This window comes from Pelobates fuscus, chromosome 6 (genome assembly GCF_036172605.1).
Source record: "Pelobates fuscus isolate aPelFus1 chromosome 6, aPelFus1.pri, whole genome shotgun sequence".
In the NCBI taxonomy this organism is placed as follows: Eukaryota; Metazoa; Chordata; class Amphibia; order Anura; family Pelobatidae; genus Pelobates; species Pelobates fuscus.
The window spans coordinates 214,010,309-214,032,924 of NC_086322.1; positions in this window are offsets into that span (position 1 = coordinate 214,010,309).

The window sequence follows — 22,616 nt, forward strand, 5'->3', positions numbered from 1 at the left end:
GGTAATTGGGTCGTCTAGCATAGATGCTGCCTCAGGAGATACCCGTCTCCTTACGTGTTCCTGTAGGTATGTCTGAATGTGTATTGACATTTCCCGTCTGTGAGCCTGGCTTTCCTGGGAATGTAGGTTATATAGAGAGTTATAATATGCCCGGAATTCCCTGGCTATGTCCTCCGGGTGCTGAGAGACCTTGCCGGATGGCAGACGGAGTTTCCTCACCTGGGTGCGGGTCACGTCGCCTCTCAGGAGGCGAGCAAGGAACTTTCCTCCTTTGTTCGCGTGAGTGTAGAAAAAGGAATTCGATGTTTGCATCGAGCGGAGGTACCGTTGTGTGAGGAGGGCTTTCAGGTTCCGCCTGGCTTCCATTAGCTCTCTATATATAGTGATCATCTGAGAACGTTTGTGCTGGAGTTCTAGGCGTGCTATGGTGCCGTAAAGTTCAGTCATAGTGCGTGTGGCCTCCTTCCTTTTACGGGTCGCAATGCCGATGAGAGAGCCGCGTATGACACTTTTGTGGGCCTCCCACACAGTCACCGGTGACATATCTCCCGATCCCTTCTCTTCAAAGTAGCGTTCTAGTGCTTGGGAGATCTCGTTTCTTACCGAGGGATCCTGGAGTAGTGATTCATTTAGGCGCCATGTCCGAGTCGCCGGTTTAAAGAGCGGGGATTCCAGCTCTATCTGGACCGATCCGTGATCTGACCACGTTGCAGGTTCCATAGATGCTTTTCGTAGTCGAGATAATCCGTCCTGTTTGATCAGGATGTAGTCGATCCGGGAGTAGCGGTCGTGTATGGCAGAGTAGTGGGTGTAGTCCTTATCGTCAGGATGCATTGTCCTCCAGCAGTCAACTAGAGTGAGCTCCCCCAAGGACTTGCGTATGGATCTGATATGGGATTGTGGAATGCAGCAATGTCCAGTGGATGAGTCTATAAGCGGTTCCAGGGGGACATTAAGGTCCCCCCCACTATCAGTGCTCCCTCAGAGAATCCATGTAGTTTACATAGCGTGCTTCTGAGGAACATTGCTTGCCTGGAGTTAGGTACATAAATAGATGCAAGAGTGTACACTCTATCGGCTATTACTCCCTTTAAGAAGAGGAAGCGCCCCTGTTCATCGGCCATTCTGTCTAGTTCCTGGAACCCTAAGTCAGCCGCTATCAAGATAGCGACTCCCGCTTGGCGAGCTAGCGGGTGATTGTTGCAATAGCTTAGGGGGTAATGGGCGTTGCGAAGCTTGGGGGCTGCACCCTCCCTAAAATGAGTTTCCTGCAACAGCGCTATTGACGTGCATTTCCGACGCAGTACCCTCAGGAGGTGTGTACGTCCTTCCGGGATATTCAATCCCCTGCAGTTGAGCGTCATGACAGACATGGGGGCGCGGCGGTACACCATATTCCCTCCCTTCCGAGACAGCGTTAGCCCACTAGAGGTGCGGCCGAGCGGTACCAGACCCCGGAACGGTGGTGCAGCCCTGCGGGGGTGTATTTCTCCGTGTGGCTAGTGTCTATTCGCGTGTCTTGTGCGCGGTTCCGTATGGGTGGGGGCCCGAGCGTCTCGCCCGTTACTGTCTCCGTATGGGCTAGTCAGGTAGTTGCCTGCAGGTATCTGAACCAGGCCTATTTAGGAATTGTGGAGGTGGAGGGGATAGAGTAAGTACCAGTGAGTGTGAGTGTGTGTATGTCAGTGTAGTATGCGAGTGAGGTGAATGAGAAAGTTAGAGAACAGTTAAAATAAGGGTGGGCAGACCTAGCCCCCCTTCAGGTAGGTACCCTGCGGGGCCAAAGGGTGGAAGCACCCCGAGTTCTCCTTCGAAAAGGAGAAACACTTGCGCCCCAGTAGGAGTGGCCAGGCGTCACGCGCGATAGCCTGATCGGCGTGTGAATGCGCCCGTGGCTCTGCCGGGAGTGACGCGCAAGCGAGTATGTAGGGCAGTGGTTGGTGTCTATGCCAAGGGTGGTATATTGTGAGTGAGTGAGATGTAGTCCAGTCCGACCAGCTCCATCCGAGTCCGAGCCCAAGTGCAACAAGATCTTAATGGTTGGGTCAGGCTAAGTAGGAGGCCGCTTAACTGCAACAGAGGAGTTAATGCGTGAACAAATGTAACATTTATAACAGTTGTACCATACAGTGGTAATACAGTATCCACCATACCCCCCTATGTACCCCCCTATGTATCCACCCCCCGCCCAACCCCCCGGTACAGCACGTAGGCAGTAGCTGCGTCCCTCCTCCCTCCCCCCAGTCAGTACCTCGGAAGCCTGCAGGTGTGTGGTGCCGGGAGTGATCAGGTTAGCCAGGGTAAGAGAATGTATTACTGCCGTCCCCCCCTCCCTAGCATTCCCCTGTGTGATTATTGCAGTTAGGTAGGGCATAGGTACTGAGGTTGAACCCCGAGAGCATGGGCTGAAAGTCCCTAGTGGTCAGATCAATATCCCGCTTCCCCTCCCCTTGCTTCCTTTCTCTATGTCCCCCTTTCCTCCCCCCTTCCTCCAGGTGTAATACCGGATGCTCGAAATATCCCCCTCCCCCCCTCTCCCCACTCAGCGTCCCCTGTCCTCATTCCCTAATCCCGTTTCGTACTGGTTCACGATATCAATCATTCTGGCTAGACATTCCCCAGCTAACGTGCCATGGGCGTCCACATATTAGGTATATCCCCCACATGTTACACACAATAATAAAAAAGATGAACATTTATAATACTTATCAGGGCAAGGGGACTCACTGATCCGATCAGACCAGTGCTGCGTATAGCTAAAGTCAGTGGTGTCCAATGGATAAGTCCCAGGTCCTCGCACCCATGTGTGCTTAACCCTAGTAAGCCATTCGGCCTCCCCTGTGCAACAAGAAGCATTGTGCCCACTGCTACCCCCGTTCCCCCCTCCCCAAGGCCTCGGAGGGGGATCCCATAATGGGGGGAGAGAGAGAGAAGAGTGTCCCACTCTGCGTGCAGTCCAGGAAGGTGGTAGTTACGGGAGTAGTGGCTGCTTGAGGGGTTCAGGTAACGTAGAGGGGACATCTCAAAACCGCCCCACGGCCCACCCAAGGTACAATTGATCAAGATCCCCACCCGTTAGTAATCTCGTGTGGATCTTGGCATGTTCATGCGTGTCAAAGGGGGAGAAGCGGAGGGTGAGAGGCAGCGCGCCAGCGGCCATTCCCAGGGAGTCATAAGGCGGGATGGTGGTACCTGATTAATAGAGCAGTCTAGGCGGGGAAGCGGTCCTCAGGTTTCGCTTCCTCAGGCCTCGTGGACACGGTGAGCAGGCTCCTGCGGTGATCGGCCTCTGCGGCGGCGGGGTGCGCGTTGCGGTCTCTGGCCTGCCCCCAGAGGGCCCAGAATCCAATCCGGTACCTGGACAGGAGGGAGATCCAATGCTGCCAGGAATCCGGGAGCTTCCTCCGGTCCGCGGAGTGACACCCAGCCATTTCGGTGCCTCGCCAACAGGGCAAATGGAAAGCCCCACTTGTATGGAATATTGTGAGTCCTGAGCAAAGATGTAATGGGCCGCAGCGCGCGCCTGGCTTCTAAAGTAGTTGGGGACAGGTCATTGAACAGAGAAACTGGCGTGCCGTGAAAGTCCCATGTAGGTTGCGCTCTGGCCGCCTTCATTATGGCATCCTTCGTAGCAAACGAGTGGATGCAGCAAATAATATCCATCGGCCGTCCTCGAGGGAGCGAGGTCTTAGGGCTCTGTGCGCTCTATCATACCGGATTTCCAGCGGGGCGTCTCTGGGTAGGATCATTCGGAAAAGTGCTGTCAAGGTTTCATCTATATTTTCCTCGCCCTCCGCCTCCGGCATGCCGCGGATGCGGATGTTACATCTGTGGCCACGGTTGTCGAGGTCTTCGATCTGCGCAGTTGTGTGCACCAAAAGGTCGGCCTTCGTGACCATAGAAGCCGCAATCGTGCGGAGCTCCTCAACGATGCCCTCCAGGGTAGAGGTAGGGGGATCCCCATGCATCTGGGAGGTGGCCGCCATCTTTGGTCCTCCGGCCTCTCCTCGTGTGTCCGCCGGCGTTAGTAGAAATCCGTCCATCGGACCAAGCGACTGGTTGTTCTGAGTTCCCCTGGGGGTCCCAGGAGGATCACCCCGGCGATTCCGACCCATAAGAGCGAAAATATGCTTATTGGTAGGGCTCAGGATGGACCGGTGGAGCGGAGCTCACAGTTTATGCTTCCATCCTGGTCGACGTCCAAGCCACGCCCCCATCCATGAATGTTTTTATGTATGAGTTTATCTGTGAATGTGTGCGTCTATATGTATGTATCTGTATGGCACTGATTATCTGCGTATCTGGGTGTGCGTCTGTTTGTTAGTCAGTGTGGATTTGTGTGTGTTTCTGGAAGTATGGATCTATGTGTCTGGGAGTATGGATCTGTGAGTAGAGATCAGCAGCACTCCATATGAGAAGGAACCTCTGCCAAGGGCCATCAGGTAAATCTGCATTGACACCCCTGATATAGATAATGCAGTAAAAGGAAATATTATTACCAAAATTACCCCAGCTTTTAATATTGTTAAAAAAAAAACCTCCAAAATAAATAATTATTATAATTATATATTATTATATTATAAATACATTTAAATAAAATCAATACTTACCATGAACAATCCCAGTAGAGGCTCGGTTTAGTGGGGCTGACTGCAATTACAGGCTGGCCCCTATTTGTAGCAGGAAGAGGCTCGAATCAGGAGCATCTCATTTTGGACTATACCCAGCCTGGGTTTATGGGATAAGAATATTATCAAACATCACATATGATGAGCAGAACTGTTCTGTATACAGATAGCGGCCATACCACCATTGCTATCAGTTTATACACAGCCCAGCTCACTGATTAATGAATTGGGCTGTGTGCACATCTTGGCAGAGGAGAGAGATCCCAGTTCAAGTTGTGTGTGTCATATGGACGTCACAGACACAGGTTGGACAAATCTGATCTTCCTTATGTAACCGCTGGCGGTTCCCTTATTTACCACTATAATGTCTTAAAGCATAGAACTTAGTAGGGCTAACCATACAGATATCTTAGCCATAATGTTATATAGTTAGTAAGAGATCCTCTATTTAACATATGTAAATAATTGAGAATACAATATAAAATAAGGATTGTCTTGGAAGCCATAGATTTTGTCTTTTAGATATTTATTATATAAAAATATAAATATAGACATATCAAATCCATTATAGCAGAGTTTATAAGATGAAATTAAATGCTTGCAAATATCATTAATAGGTTAACATACCCTCCTGAACATGTCATCATGTCAGCCTCTCAGTCATTTTAAGATGGAGCAGCGTCTGTCTCCAAGTCTCTCCTCTGTGTGTTAACATTTAAAAGTACACTTATTTATACCTTAAGTGTTGTCATTTTAGAGTTACCATAGTTCATATATGAAAAAGTAACTTGTCTACTTTAAATCAATTTAGGACCTCCCTTAATTTGGCAAAGATACAAGGCCATAACTAAAAGCAAGTGCACACGTCATGGAAATTTTCCTGACTTGGGGAACTTCCACCAACTTGGGACAAGATGGCTTCCCAAAGTCTGAATAGCTTATCTGTTGTTTATACTAAGACGTAAGTGCACAGTCGTGGGAGATTCCCGGATTTGGGGAAGTTCCATTAACTTGGGGTTACCACAGTATATTGTGTACTGAAAGAGTCGTAGTATAGCCTTGAAGCTTGTTTATGCATTATTGTTATTGTAATTCGTCTGGGACAAAATGGCACAAACATATTATGCACTGAGGTTATTGCTTAAAGAAACATCTATGAAAAACAATATGTTCCATTTCTAACACCTTGTCAACTTGCAATATCTCTTAAAGACAAAGTACACAGTTTAAGAAATACAACATTTCATTCTAAAACTTGTAATATTTGCATTTGCCCATAACACTTAGTAGGATATCAATCAAACAGCCAGCGGAAGGTGGAGCTTCATGCTCCAAATCTCCAAAGATAAGTTCTGAAAACTGACATTGAAGGTGAGTCCCTGCACCAGAATTACTTCAGAACTACTTTAACAAGATAAAATAGTTTTGATGCAAAGTACAGTGTACATGTTGGGACATATTTCTTCTCACCTCCAACCACTGTAATGAGAGCTTAGTCCAAGTTCTGCTTGCGGCTCGTACATACAATCTACGTGCTTGCAGCTCGTACATGCCATATGCACGATGTAGAGTACAACGATATCAGACAGCCAGTATTGAGAATTCCAATTGCTGCAACTGACAGAACTGTGGGGCTGGTCACCTCCTGGATCCCCGGCGCGGTGTCCGGCTGAACTTGATTGCGAGGTGGCGAGAGAGCTCTGATCTCTCTGACCAGCTCCCTCGCAGGCTGTTTTCTAATGCCGCGGGAGCCGGAATATGACGTCATATTCCGGCTCCCGCGGCATCAGAAAACAGCCTGCGAGGGAGCCGGTCAATATGACGTCATATTCCGGCTCCCGCGGCATCAGAAAACAGCCTGCGAGGGAGCCGGTCAGAGAGATCAGAGCTCCCTCGCCACCTCGCAATCCAGTTCAGCCGGACGCCTCCCAGCAGCCCCACTGGACCACCAATGAGAGGCCCACGCCAGCTCTCAAGGTAGGGAGGCTGGGTGGGAAATGTAAATTAAATTTACATTATTTATTACTGTGAGTGTGTGTATGTATGTGTGCATGTGAGTGTGTCTGTCAGTGTGTGTGTGAGTATGTGTGTCTGTGAGTTTGTGTTTCTGTGAGTTTGTGTGCGTCTGTCAGTGTGTGTGTGTGTGCATGTGAGTATGTGTGTCTGAGTTTGTGTGTGTGTGTGAGTATGTGTGTCTGTCAGTGTGTGTGTGTGAGTATGTGTGTCTGTCAGTGTGTGTGTGTGAGTGAGTGAGTGTGTGCATGTGAGTATGTGTGTCTGTGAGTTTGTGTGTGAGTATGTGTGTCTGTCAGTGTGTGTGTGTGTGAGTATGTGTGTCTGTCAGTGTGTGTGTGAGTATGTGTGTCTGTCAGTGTGTGTGTGTGCATGTGAGTATGTGTGTCTGTGAGTTTGTGTGTATGTGTGTATGTGAGTTTGTGTGTGAGTATGTGTGTCTGTCAGTGTGTGTGTGTGTGTGCATGTGAGTATGTGTGTCTGTGAGTTTGTGTGTCTGTCAGTGTGTGTGTGAGTGAGTGTGTGTGCATGTGAGTTTGTGTGTGAGTATGTGTGTCTGTCAGTGTGTGTGTGTGTGCATGTGAGTATGTGTCTGTGAGTTTGTGCATGTGAGTTTGTGTGTCTGTGAGTTTGTGTGTGAGTATGTGTGTCTGTCAGTGTGTGTGTGAGTATGTGTGTCTGTCAGTGTGTGTGTGTGTATGTGAGTATGTGTGTCTGTGAGTTTGTGTGTGTGTCTGTGAGTTTGTGTGTGTGTGTGAGTTTGTGTGTGTGTGTGTGAGTGAGTGTGTGTGTCTGTGTGCATGTGAGTATGTGTGTCTGTGTGGGCATGTGAGTGTGTGTGTGTGTTTGTCAAGAGTCTGTCAGTATCTGTGTGTCTGTCAGTGTGCGTGTGAGTGTCTGTCAATGAATGAGTGTGTCAGATAAGTGAGTCTGGCTGTGTTTGTCATTGAGGGTGTGTGACTGTCAGTGTTTATACACCCCTGACTGTAGCGTGGCCAAGCGGAGTGTACCGTGGTACAAGGACTTCTGTTTCCTGTTCCTGGCAGGACTGACAGGAAAAGCTCACTGTGCCGGGATTCGCTCCGCTCAGCCACGCTACAAGAAAGGTAGGGGGCACACCAGGAAGGGGAGGGGACCACTATCGGGGTGGGTGGCGCACCAAGGGACAGGGAGAGGAGGGGAGAGATACCCTGTGGTACAGGAAAAGGAGGGAGGGGGGAGAGGAACACTAAGCGACAGGGAACAGAGGGGGGAGGGGAGAGGAACACTAAGGGACAGGGAAAGCAGGAGAGAGGGGATAGGAACAGTAAGGGTCAGAGAAGGGAGGGGACTATTAAGGGACGGGGAGAGGGGCTGGATGTGAAAAACACACAGCGGGGCTTGAGAAGGAAAGAGACACACACAAAGGAGCTGGGAAGAGTAAAAGACACAAAGGGGCTGGGAGAAAAGGAGTCACACATAGGGTCTGGGAGGAGTAAGACACACAAAATGTGGGAGGATGTAAGAGTCATACAAAGAGGAGAGATAGGAGACACACAGATATTTAAAGACGGGATAAGAAACACAAAAGGGAGGTTAAGAGGCACAGGTGAAGATGTTTGGGGGGGGGGGGGGGGGGGGGGGGGCGGGGCGGAAAATGCATCTTCGCCTATGTACCCAAAATTCTTTGCACTGGCCCTGCTCCTGTGTCTGGGTGCATCTGCATGGATGTGTCTGGCTGTGTGTATGTGTGTGTAATAGTGTGTATCTTGCAATATTTATATGTATGTGTGTCTAGCAGTGCCTGTCTTTATGTAAGTCTGTGTATCTGTGTGTGATGTGGCAGTGTGTATCTCTGTGCGTTGCAATATGTATTTGTGGTTGCATGTGTCTCAAATTGTGTTATTCTGTGCATCTAAGAGTATGTATAGTAAAAATAGAAATCCAGCGCACTCCCTTATCTACTAAACAGCTACTTTGATGCTGACAGATTTGACTAGTTTTATTAAAAACACTTAATCTAGGCAAAAATATAAGAGTATGTAAATGTGTGTCTCACATTGTGTAACTGTATTTGTGTGCCTATGAATATTTACGAACGTGTGTGCGTGTGTGTACATGGGAGGCTATGTATCTATGTGTCTGGGAGAAAGTGTCCCAGTCCGTGGTGTTGTATGCATTCTGATGGCAGCCCTGATCACCCCATCCTTTTCCCACTTTCATTAAGATTACTGAGTGCAGCAATTGGCTGAGCCATGGTCTGTGCATAGCAAGTTGGATCTCAATCTCAGGAAAGAAAACAGAGCTCAGTCTGAATTCTGAACGCGACATATGCAAGCCACACGCACAATGTGGACAAAATTGATATGAGGAAGTTGGAACTAAGAGTACAAACTGATGATTGTCAGCTCTGAGGGGCCGGCTTATAACTGTGTGATTTTTAAAAATCTCTGCAGTTCTAAGTTACTCAAAGAGATTAGAGCAAGTTCAGGGTAATCTTTTCAAAATTAACATTGCAGTGACGCAAAGTTGTGATGGTGCTTAGACTGACCCTTTAACCCCTTAAGGACACATGACATGTGTGACATGTCATGATTCCCTTTTATTCCAGAAGTTTGGTCCTTAAGGGGTTAATGGTGGTGGGAGAAGAAGTTGGTAATGACCAGTAGTGATGTAAGAGGAGGGTGGTGATGCCTAATGATGGTGAGAGAAGGAAGGGGTAATACACATTACCCCTGCATTCTCTCATCACCATTAGACCTCACCAATAAGCATCACTTTCTCACCTTTATTAGGCATTTCCAGGGCTGCCATCAGGAGCGTATCTGTGAGTTTCTGTATGAGTGTGTCTGGCGGTGTGTATCTGTCTGGCAGTGTAATAATAACTAATAATAAAGAGAATAATAAACTACTTCTTTATTTAATTGCTGGAGTTGTGAATCCATTAATTGTTGACAATTCTGAGGATCCGGCTTATAGCTGTGCGATTTACACAAATCACTGCAGTTCTAAGCCACTCACACACCTGAGAGCAAGTACAGGATACTCTATTAACCATCGATTTCGAAATGATGCAAAGTTGTGATGGTGTTTACAATGACCCTTTAATGATGGTGGGAGAGGGAGTGGGTGATGGCCAATAGTGATGTGAGAGGGAGGGTACTGATGAATAATGATGAGAGAGAGCGATGACTAATGGTGATGGGAGTGGGATGGGGTGATGCTTATGTTGATAACAATCATTATTGGGCATCACCCCCACCCTCTCCAATCTTCATGTACCATTAAACATTACCCATCACCTCTTCTATCACCAGTAGGCATCAGACCCACTCTCTTACATCTCCATTAGGCATCTCCAGGGCTGCCATCAGTGGGGTAAATGTGTATGTTTGGCAGTGTGTATTTGACAGTGTATATTTGTGTGATGTGCTGTCTGTGTGTGCTTTTAGAGTGTATCTCTGTGTGTGACATGGCAGTGTGTATCTGTGTTCATATGTATTTGTCTCACAATGTGTATCTGTGTGTGTGTATGTCAGTTTAGCAGAGTGTGTGTAGGAGTATATATGTCGGTATGTCTTGGAGATTGTATTAAGAGTATATCTATATCTATAAAAGATCCCACAATATCTGATGGCAGCTCATGGTTAATCTCCCCATTTCTCTCCCACCACCATTATGCACTGACCCCACTCCCATCACTATAAGACAACCCATCTCCTCCTACCATCACTAGGCTAGGCATCTCCTTGTGACTTTCTCTGTCTCACAATCAGCAGCATGAGCTACCACCCCATCCATGTAACCACACTGCAGCCTCCAGCAGCAGACCCAGGCCAGGATTAGCCTTGCTCTGAAGGCCCCCCACTTACCCTGCCCTGGTACTTAGTGAACAGCAGAAGCAGCCCAGATGAAGTCAGCCGCCACACCATGCGCCAGTGGCCGGCCCCACAAGCTGCTACCAGTGGCGGAGCCAAGGAGGGAGCACCAGGGCAGATGCCCCCCCCACCCGAGAAGCTAGGGACCAAGTGAACCCTTGGACTAGATTAGAGGTCTTATTATGAAGGCTTTGACTTGGGCTGTCTGATTTTCTAGTATTGCATAATTAAATCAAGTTATTGAACAGTGAATATGTCTGATTTTTTTAAAATTAGTCCTAAATACTAATCTAGTTGAAGAAAGACTCAAGTCCATAAACTTCAACCCTGAAAACACAGCTTTATATGCTGTTGATCCAAAAGAAATCAAACATCCAATTTTAACCAATTATGCCATAAAAAGGAAAAAAATCCTTCTTAACTCCATAATAACAATCACATTTATCTTGTATTATCAATTCACGTACAGGTTACAATACATATACACTTGACAGATACTCTCAATCTTTATATGCAGTGATGTGGACAGTAACTCTGTAACACTCAAAGGAGTAGTCCCTCCTCCACAAAAGGCAGTTGGTGGGAGTGGAGTACACTGTTTGCTTTATATCATGTCTATACTGTTATCATGATCCCCTGATGATAGCAATGCCTTTCTTCTACGGTGTACAGGCTCAGACATCCCAAAGAAAGGTGAATAAGTGATGTTAGAAAACCTTTCTAGGTGCAGACTGAGCATGTCTGAGGTTTATCCTCAGATGGGGCAATTTCCTTGTAATACAAATATGGAGTCATCTATGGTCTGAGTGTGTCTGACAATATACACTTTTAATTTCTGTCTTAACACAAAATGTCTGCCGATATAAATATACTGACAAATTGAAGGTCAAAATAGATGAACTGGAAACATTCTCTAAGTCAGCAATGCTTTCAAGTCTGCTACTCTTGCCTTAAATTTGAAATTCCCATCAAAATCTCACTTTAGTTAATAACACTGTAAGTATTCTTATTCTTCCATATTATCACCTTTCTGGTTTTACTAAAGGCATAGGTAAGTATATCCGTTTCCCACATATGACTGTCTTTTCTAGCTCTCTGAAGAATTCAGATGATGTAACACAGCGTTCTGCAAACTGTGGTTCTTCAGATGTTGCTGAACTACAACTCCCATGATTCTTTGAATGGCATAAGGGGCAAAGAATCATGGGATTTGAAGGATAGCAACATCTAGAGGGTCAGAGTTTGGAGAATCCTGCGTAGCAGATACCTGCTTCATGAAACATTCAATATATGAGGGCAAAGATAATTACATAAGACTGTACAGAAATTTGTCACCAGTGCCACTCAGAAATGGAACTGTATTTATTTGCAAGGCTGCCGTGGCTGGATCCATGCCTCAAATCACTTAAAGGGACAATATAGGCACCCAGACCAGTGCAGCTCATTGAAGTTTTCTGGGTGTAATGTCCATATGCCCCTTAGTTCTGCAATGTGAAATGTTGCAGTGGTAAAGAAACTGCAATGTTTACATTGCAGCACTAAGACAGCCTCTGGTGTCTATCAGACAGCGAACAGAGACCATTCCTGCTCGCTAGGCGACTTTTGGTCACCTGACGCTGGACATCCTCACTCTCTGCATGAGGACATACAGCGTCAGTTAAATCCCCACAGGAAAGGAGGTGGAACACCAACCCAGCGCAGAGGAAGATCGACGCTGGGATTGGGTAAGTACTAAAAGGGTTTTACCCTTTATTGGCCAAGAGGAAGCAGAGGGAGCTAAAATGTTAGGAATACAGGTTTGTTTAATCAAGACAAAGTCATTTTGGTGCTTAGACTGTTCCTTGAAGTTTTTTTTGCAATCAAGCTATTTTTGCTTAAGTTATCCAGTGTTTAGTGAATATCCATCATAAAAGAGACAAAACACGCAGGAGTAATGTTATGGGCAAATGCAAATATTACAAGTTTTAGAATGAAATGTTGTATTTCTTAAACTGTGTACTTTGTCTTTAAGAGATATTGCAAACTGACAAGGTGTTAGAAATGGAACATATTGTTTTTCATAACTGTTTCTTTAAGCAATAACCTCAGTGCATAATATGTTTGCGCCATTTTGTCCCAGACGAATTACAATAACAATAACGCATAAACAAGTTTCAAGGCTATACTACGACTCTTTCAGTACACAATATACTGTGGTAACCCCAAGTTAATGGAACTTCCCCAAATCCGGGAATCTCCCACGACTGTGCACTTGCGTCTTAGTATAAACAACAGATAAGCTATTCAGACTTTAAGATGCCATCTTGAACTAAGTCAGGAAAATTTCCATGACGTATGCACCCTTTAGTTATTGCCTTGTATCTTTGCCAAATTAAGGGAGGTCCTAAATTGATTTAAAGTAGACAAGTTACTTTTTCATATATGAACCAAGGTATAAATAAGTGTACTTTTAAATGTTAACACACAGAGGAGAGACTTGGAGACAGACGCTGCTCCATCTGAAAATGACTAAGAGGCTGACATGATGACATGTTCAGAAGGGTATGTTAACCTATTAATGATATTGCAAGCATTTAATTTCACCTTATAAACTCTGCTATAATGGATTTTATATGTCTATATTTATATTTTTATATAATAAATATCTAAAAGACAAAACTATTGCTTCCAAGACAATCCTTATTTTATATTGTATTCTCAATTATTTACATATGTTAAATAGAGGATCTCTTACTAACTATATAACATTATGGCTAAGATATCTGTATGGTTAGCCCTACTAAGTTCTATGCTTTAAGACATTATAGAGGTAAATAAGGGAACCGCCCAGCGGTTACAATTGGCGACCATGAAGGGACTTGTACTTGGAAGCGTTAAATAAAAAATAATAAATACCTAGGTAACCTCTTATACGTAAGAGAAGACACAATACTTTGTCATGGCACAAATCTTGAAATATCAAGAATCTAATGAGCTATTTGTAGCCCAGACTCAGAGCGAGATCTTCATCATGGAGAGATGATTTTAATGTGAACTTGTACAAGGCACTTTAAGTGCAGGTGACAGGTACATTGTAATTAGCATACAATGCTGAAATTGTGGATCTTAATTAATATCATAAGAGAGCAAATATACATATTTGGTAAACTCCCTAATATGCCTAATACACCAGCACAGCATGGTTCATTAGTTCCAGGACAGTGGATTGCAGGCAGGGGCATATGTTCTCTTTGTAGCTGCTTGGTATGCATGCGCAGGAAAAAGATTAATGCAAAATGTTGTCAAAAGAAAAGTGATAAGACAGAGCGATGAAATTTTAAGTCTAATTCCAAGAATGCAAAGAAAATTGCATTATGGCTTAATGAAAATATTCATGCCACATAAGCGACAGACAGACAGGATTTTTAATTATTGCATTACTGCATTCTGGATTCCAATCTCCACTATAAAAGAAAAGTTTTATAAAACAGTGATAATGTCCATATTGTCAGTTACGCTAGCTGTTGATTGAAAATCAGGAATTATAACAGCATAACTATTTTTGAAGTCTGGAGTTTCCAGCCAAGGTTGCGGAGATAGGAGACATGTAAACATTCCAAGGAATTGAGAAGTCGTTGGTTTATATTCCAAATTATGAACAACATTATTACATATGATACAGCCATAAAGAGAAAGACATGGCTTTTAAATACATTCAGTGCAGTACAATGCAGTACAAAGCAGCATATATTTTATATAATATATGCTAACTAGTTCATATTTTTTCCTTAACAGAGTTGAAATTATACTACCCTCCTAGAAAAAAGGGCAACAGGTGGGTGGTTATTCATCCTTTGCATCTCTAAATGCTCTGCAAAAATAAATCTTTATAAAATGATTAAAAATAATATATATGTAAAATAAATCAGGGCAAAATAAAATTGTAACTATGCAGGATCTCTGATAACTTTTAAACTGAAATTATTAAAGGCTTATTTAAATAAAATGTTAAATACATTTACAGCTTTAAATGTGACCAAAAGATACTAAATGATGTGTTAAGCAGCCAGCCCAATTCACTAGAATAGCATAAGTATTCTACTATTTAACCCCTTAAGGACACGACGTGTGTGACACGTCATGATTCCCTTTTATTCCAGAAGTTTGGTCCTTAAGGGGTTAAAGTGCACAATTCCTGCACATAATGACTTTGCTTACTCAGGTACAGTCTTTAGTCTATTCCAATGGCGGACGGATTAAAGTCCACCAATTTTAAAAGGGAAAGCTTACTTAAATCAGTGGTACTATCCCACTGTACCTGTAGTGCTAGCAGTAAGGAAATTAGAACAATGATATTGTACTACTGACTGTAATCAGATCAGATACATGTATCTCAGTAAATTTCATAAACTAGGTTTTCATAAAATAAAAAATAAATACACCAATGTTGTTTATAAATAAATGTACATAGACTAGGTAATAAGAGCATTTACATGCATTCAGCAGCCTTCTCTCTCAGAGCCAGAAACGGATTTATAAAAAAAAAAAAATAGGTTTTAAAAAGTCCACCACAGTCAACCACACATGAAGGGTGAAATAATTGCTTCTTTAAAAGCTATATGCTGCCGCAATTATGTATATAAATAACGATTAGGGCACAGCGTAGAAATAAAAATACAGTTTCAAATCTCATATATGGGGATTCAGTTCCACGACATATTGGTGTATCTTACACTAATTCCAGTGGTAGATAGTGCTAATGCTGAAAGAGGCCAATTTTAATAATAATAATAATAATAATAATAATATGTTGTAAGAGCATTGTGAATATATATAATGCAAAATTAATTTGATATTGCAAAGCCTGCAATATTCTAAACAGACATTAAAATGTAAGAAAAAAGAAAAATAATAATGCATAAAGAATAATGCATAAAAAAAATGCAGTGTCAATTAAAGTGATAATACTCTGATATATTAAATCACATTGCATATCATATATCTGCTATATGAAAACTATAATTAAAGTGACTTTACTGTCCAAAGCCCCCTCACATCTATTTTATAGAATCTATACTTTTCTGTGGTCACCTCCAAAGGGGCCTCTGAAACTGGGGGGCTGAGGAGGGGTGCTCATCCTAAGAGGAATCAGATTTCACACTTAAAATAAAATAAAAAATATAATTATAGAAGAGGTATTGTGGGAACATCCAGAACATGCATTTTGTATATAAACTTAATTTGCAGATATTTATGCCTTAAAGACATATAAAGGATATTTCATTAAATATGCAGGTATCTTTAAAAATTAAGCAATGTTAAAAATAAATAAATAATAATAAATATATATATATATATTTACCACAATATAAACAGCTTTGTTAAACAGATTTAAGTACAAGTACTTATGTCAAGAAATATGCCGAATCCGTTTACAACAGGCAGGTTTAGCATAAATGAGAAGTGGGGGATTTATTATTGCCCGAGAAATCTCTGAACATATTCAGAATTTTTGAGAGCAACAAGGATAGCAGATTGCAATGGACACCATTACAATATTGCTTTACCGATTGAGGTCAGAGCTTTAAAGAATAAATAAATAAATATTCTATGGCTCGCTAGACCGCTGGCTTTTAATGAACAGTTTGCACAACACTTATGAATAGCTTGTTATACTGCACATTATAGCTGTAACATAATATACAGAGTAAAAATGCTATTTCACTGTATAATAGACTTACCCAGTATTTAGAGACGACATGTTTCTTGCAAAGTCATCGGGACTTTGAGGGAGTTTCTAACTATGTTTAATTAAATAATTAATTTACTAAAGAAAAGAAAAAAAGTTTTTCTTTTCCCCTGGAAGTGAATTTTCAGCGCAAGGTCATTTTGTGTTCACACACTATTCGGATTTAAAAAAAAAAGCTGTTCTTTATCTCACGCTACAAACGGCCTTGTAATTCCTATGCACACTAAAAGTTGGCTTTTAAATGTTATTGTTTTAACTTTAATATATCATAGTTAATACAGAGGATAAAGTAATTAAAAGAAAGTATATTAATTGATAAGATTTCATTTATCTATTTTGGTCCACTGTTCAATGATCTCGAATCTCAGTCTGGTGTTCAAACAGTTTTTCTTACGATACGTCGTGTGTTTATATCCACAACTGCATTTTGCTTTGTGGTAACAAATTGAAAGCCTGGCATTGTAATACGTGTACGGACATGCTTATAACAAAGCATGGTCCCTCTCCTCATATAGTTGGCCGTTAACAGGCACTTTGATGCAATGTGTCTGTGGTCACTGGATCACATCGCATACCCTATCTCTCAGTCATGATGCAGAGTTTATGCTTGCAAGGATATCCAGACCTTATCCACCTGGTATCCACATAAATACTCCTATCGTTTAGAGGGGTTAATTACATAATAACCATTGAAGGTAATATGTTGGTTGTTCTTCCTATAGAGGAAAGATAGACTTGCCCTAAAAGCTTTTTCACTGCTAGGACAAGCTCTTATAGAGAGAGGTAATGCACTTCTGACTCCTGAAAAGGAATATTGGTGGTCCAATATGGGAAATACTGTAATTCATGTGTTTAGTAATCATAAGCATTTGCTTATTGCCACATTACTGATGTACTGTTTATTGAAATATTAATATCTAACGTACTTTTTGAATTACTATACATTGGAAGTTATCAACATCTCATGGTTATGAATATGTTTTTGTATGTGTTGATGCATGTACCAGGTTTACTTGGATATATCCTGTGCGAAGTGCAACCTCTGATACCACGTTTTCTACTCTCACTTCCTTAGTATGCATTTGATAATCCCAGGACCATCCATTTGGATGGTGGTCCTGCAGTTACTGCAAAGGAAACCTAAAACTGGGCAACCACATTTGGGTTACTTTGGGATTTCAGTGCCCCAACCACCCCCAAAGTAGTGGGGTTGTGGTCTGGGAAAATGCTGAGGTTAAATGATTATTAACCAAGTTACTAGTTGCTTGCCCCACACAGTGGTATCTATTTATTCCTATGGTACAGATAAGCATTCACAACATACCTGATGATACAAATGGTGAGACACCATATGAAATGTTGCATGTTTTTTCACTGACAATCATATTTCTGCACCAGGGAGAGCTTAGAACCATTGGTTCTATCAGAGAAATTTAGAGAATTTTTTTTCCAGCCCACCTCACCATGCACCACCAACTTTTTCTTACTGTTGGCCAGTTTGTCCTGGAGAGGGTGACTCCGAGAACTTTTACTACAGAGAACAATCAGAGCCAACAGAGAACAGTAAGTTTTGATATTTTACTAACAAGACGTTCACAGAACCACTGACTGACACAGTGAATGCTGTTAAAGATGACAAGATAAAACAAACAGAGGACGACAGAAATGCCACTAGAACACAGCCACCAGAATCATAGCCACATAACAGACTGAATCATGGTCTGACATCTGAACCTGCAAATGTGAAGGAGAAAGGATGAACAGACAGGCGTGATACATTCACAGTTAACATGGAATGTATGAAAAATGAATCATCAACATCATTATAAGAAAGACTCTGGAGAAAACAGTGACTGAACCTGAATTATCTTATACAGTAAGAAAGAAATGCAAAGATGGAAGCAAAAGGATGCTAGAAAATTGGTTATGGTGTCTCCTTCTTACAATCTGCAGCATTATCATAACATCAACCCTAGCTGTCGTTTTAAAACTGCATTGGGATTATGTTAACAAGCAGGAAGCACCTGAACTGACTTGGACTGCACATTATACAAGTTCTTTGATCGTGAGGACTGCCTCCAAGAACTATCTCAAAAGGAGAGACACCGCTCACAGTGCAATGATTGCTAATGTGACCTACACTGGTATTTCACAAGGAACCTATTGAGATCATTCCAAAAACGATTATACATGAGAAAGATGTGATTGGACTATTACAAATCCTAATAATGGACTCAACGATGATGGCAAAGCATGCTGAAATCAGAAAAAGACAAGACAGATGCTTGTGAAAGACTTTGGATGCACCTATGAAGGTGATTAAGAAAATACTTTGCCATATAATTTATCATTGAATGACTACCGCAAACAGCCTTCTTATGCTGAAAAGAAGTGCTATGCTAATTCTTGACATTGCTATTATCCAGACAGAAGATGACCTGAAAAAAGAAATAAAGGCTGATAACTGTCAACACCCAGCTGTTTCTCAAGATGGAACATGGTACTGAGAAAACCTGATTGACTATCAAAGCACCTCACAGTACAAGACACAGATTGTTAACTACAACTCAAAAAGTGGTTAATAGGAAGGATCAGAAGAAGAGGAATATAGATTTCTACTGGAGTGAAAACCATCCTGGAACAATATTCTGTAACAATGAACTTTACAATGACATTTGGTGGCATATGAATTTGAATTCGGAAGAAACATATCAATTAAAGAAACCTTGATGCAATTAATAAATAATAACAACACAGGCCTACTAAGAGCAGATGCCCTGCCAAGAGAATGGAATATAAAAGACCAGCAAAATCTGTCAGAAACCTTACATCATGGGACACTTGTACTAAAGCACGATTTGCAGCTTTTCTTAAACTCTACATATTAAGTACATACCTGCAAAGTAAGGAACTCCTGTAAACATAAACACAGAGACATTGCTACAACAAGGAATCTGTAATTGTTCTGTTGCAGATGTGATCTACCGATGTACTCCTTGCTCTTTTGGTATAACTATACCAATCAAAACGTTAAATGGCTCCCTAGGACCATAAGCCAAGGATTTTTGCTAATTTCTGGACTTCCAGGAATGTGGTGCATGGACAGGAAAATTATAATTACTAAAGCAATCATGCTATTTTTTTCCCTGTATCAGAAATGTGTCAGTGACAATGTGTAATACAATACAGATACTATAATTAATGGTATAAAATAAACACATAATGTGTTAATTACAAAGGTGGATAGACTTTGTGAATATCTGAAACGCAATTGGAAATTATTGCTAAAATGCCAAATGCAGCTGCAGTATGGCCTACAAACAAATATATTAGATAAAGTATAAGAGCATAACAGCTAATTACCCAGATAAATAATTGAATCATGATAGTTAAAGATCATATGATTACAATAACAACTGCAATAACGTTTAAACTTTAGAAGAAAATGTGAACTGTTCTTATTAAATCAGAAACTACTCGATATTCGTTTAAGTTTGCAGAGTGGTATAATTAATATAAGTGAAGTACTTCAACAGTTAAAATTTAACTGAAAGACAGGCAGAAACTTTACTTCAACTATCATAAAGTTTATTTATAATGATAAAAATATTCAGTCTGCCATAGCTAAGGCCAGTCAATGGAAAGTCAGAGTATTATGGATTAACCCGTCCAGGTGATATACATGATGATTTTGGAAATTGATCATTTAGGTCACCTATTGCAAACTGGTGAAAAGATGTCAAAGATATAAATTCAACATCCATACCACTCTATGTATATATATTAAAATACACATAATCAAATATTTTATCGTTTTTTCAAATACCAAGGAAATGTTATTTGGTTTGTGATGGTTAAAGGTACATAAAAGCATCTACACAAAGGTAGTGTTAAAATATAAATACATTCAATATTGTATCTGAGTGCTTTCTTAACTCCCTTTTAGAAATAATAAATATCCAAATCATCTTAAGTTACACCCAACAGCCGCTGGTTAATATATTTAAACAATTAAGATTCTCATTGTTAAGCATCCAATCTTACGAACGTGACTTTCCACAATGGCTGTCAGATCTTGGTAAAAAAAAAAGTTTTTTAATTCAATTTTTGGGTGTTTCTGGTATTTTAAGCCACTAATAACTGTAGTTATTATATTATCTAACCGTAACTTAGGGAATAAGTTGTCTTCTCCCTAACAGGACAAAGAAAGATGAATAATGTCATATTTCCAATTATCAACTATTCTAAATATATTGAGACATTTTGAATAAAAGAGTATTTTTATCATTTAAAGAGAATGTAATTTTACATACCATTGTGAACAAAGGCGGTAAATACTTTGCTGCTTCGAATTATCCTTATATCTATAAATCATATACAAGGGTGTTTGTCTTTAATACAAAACACTAGAAAGATTAACTATGTTACTATTTCATCTATCATTATTATACAAAGTATAACAACAAATGTAAAGATTTTTCCACAGATTTTACCTGTTAACATTTTTAGCACAACAGCACCTGATGTCATTGAGATGTCTATCACTGAGATGTTACAAAGATTCCAATACAGCAAAAAGAGGCGTACTTGAGAATCCACTTCGATTGCTGTATTAACATAACATTTACTATAATGGGATCTATGTCACTTAAGACAATGTCTTGGAAATGCTGTAAATTAATTTATTCCGTAAAAGAATATCGGAGATTATCCTATTATACACATCATAAAACGGTGTAAAAATGTTTCACGAAAAAAAACAAAAACAAAAAGCAAACAAGACAAAAGACAAAGACAAATACCAACACCATCACCACGGTGATAACAGATAATGCTTATTCAATATCTGCAACCAATTCTAGCCAAATATTTGGAAAGCTGGACTCTACAATCTACACTCTACAACAAATACCCGGGTATTCTACAAAAACAACACAACCTCCAGCAATGTATCTAAGGAATGTAAACTTCTACAGGCCTTTACAGACTTTGGATTACAAATACAATTACTACTTTTAACTTTGGATTCAAATTCGTACCCGGATCCATCCGACAATATCTTACTCTGGAACTTGGTGTTCTTTTCAATTCTTTCCTAGACAAAAGCTTTGCTCATTTTAATCAACCACCTTTACAGGCAAAGATCACACTACGGATGTTTTACTGTTACAACAATGATCAAAGATGCTGGGAGCACAAAAAAAACCTAGACTGTTGGAGAACTTTGGTTCACTAATTTAAGGTAGAAATGGTCTACAATGCCCACAGTTTAATGGAGAGGGTGTTATGGGCAAATGCAAATATTACAAGTTTTAGAATGAAATGTTGTATTTCTTAAACTGTGTACTTTGTCTTTAAGAGATATTGCAAACTGACAAGGTGTTAGAAATGGAACATATTGTTTTTCATAACTGTTTCTTTAAGCAATAACCTCAGTGCATAATATGTTTACGCCATTTTGTCCCAGACGAATTACAATAACAATAACGCATAAACAAGTTTCAAGGCTATACTACGACTCTTTCAGTACACAATATACTGTGGTAACCCCAAGTTAATGGAACTTCCCCAAATCCGGGAATCTCCCACGACTGTGCACTTGCGTCTTAGTATAAACAACAGATAAGCTATTCAGACTTTAAGATGCCATCTTGAACTAAGTCAGGAAAATTTCCATGACGTATGCACCCTTTAGTTATTGCCTTGTATCTTTGCCAAATTAAGGGAGGTCCTAAATTGATTTAAAGTAGACAAGTTACTTTTTCATATATGAACTAAGGTATAAATAAGTGTACTTTTAAATGTTAACACACAGAGGAGAGACTTTGAGACAGACGCTGCTCCATCTGAAAATGACTGAGAGGCTGACATGATGACATGTTCAGAAGGGTATGTTAACCTATTAATGATATTGCAAGCATTTAATTTCACCTTATAAACTCTGCTATAATGGATTTTATATGTCTATATTTATATTTTTATATAATAAATATCTAAAAGACAAAACTATTGCTTCCAAGACAATCCTTATTTTATATTGTATTCTCAATTATTTACATATGTTAAATAGAGGATCTCTTACTAACTATATAACATTATGGCTAAGATATCTGTATGGTTAGCCCTACTAAGTTCTATGCTTTAATACATTATAGAGGTAAATAAGGGAACCGCCCAGCGGTTACAGTAAGATACAATAAAAATCTGTATACCACCTTAAAAAAAAAAAAAAAAAGTGAAAAAACCTGCAAATGTGCTTCCTACTGTTTATAAAAGACCATTACAACAAGAGTTACCTAATTTAGGATACATGCACTGTACTCCCAATAGTATTCATTAAAAAAATTAAAAATAGAGCAATTATGAATGTCCACTGGCAAACACACTATC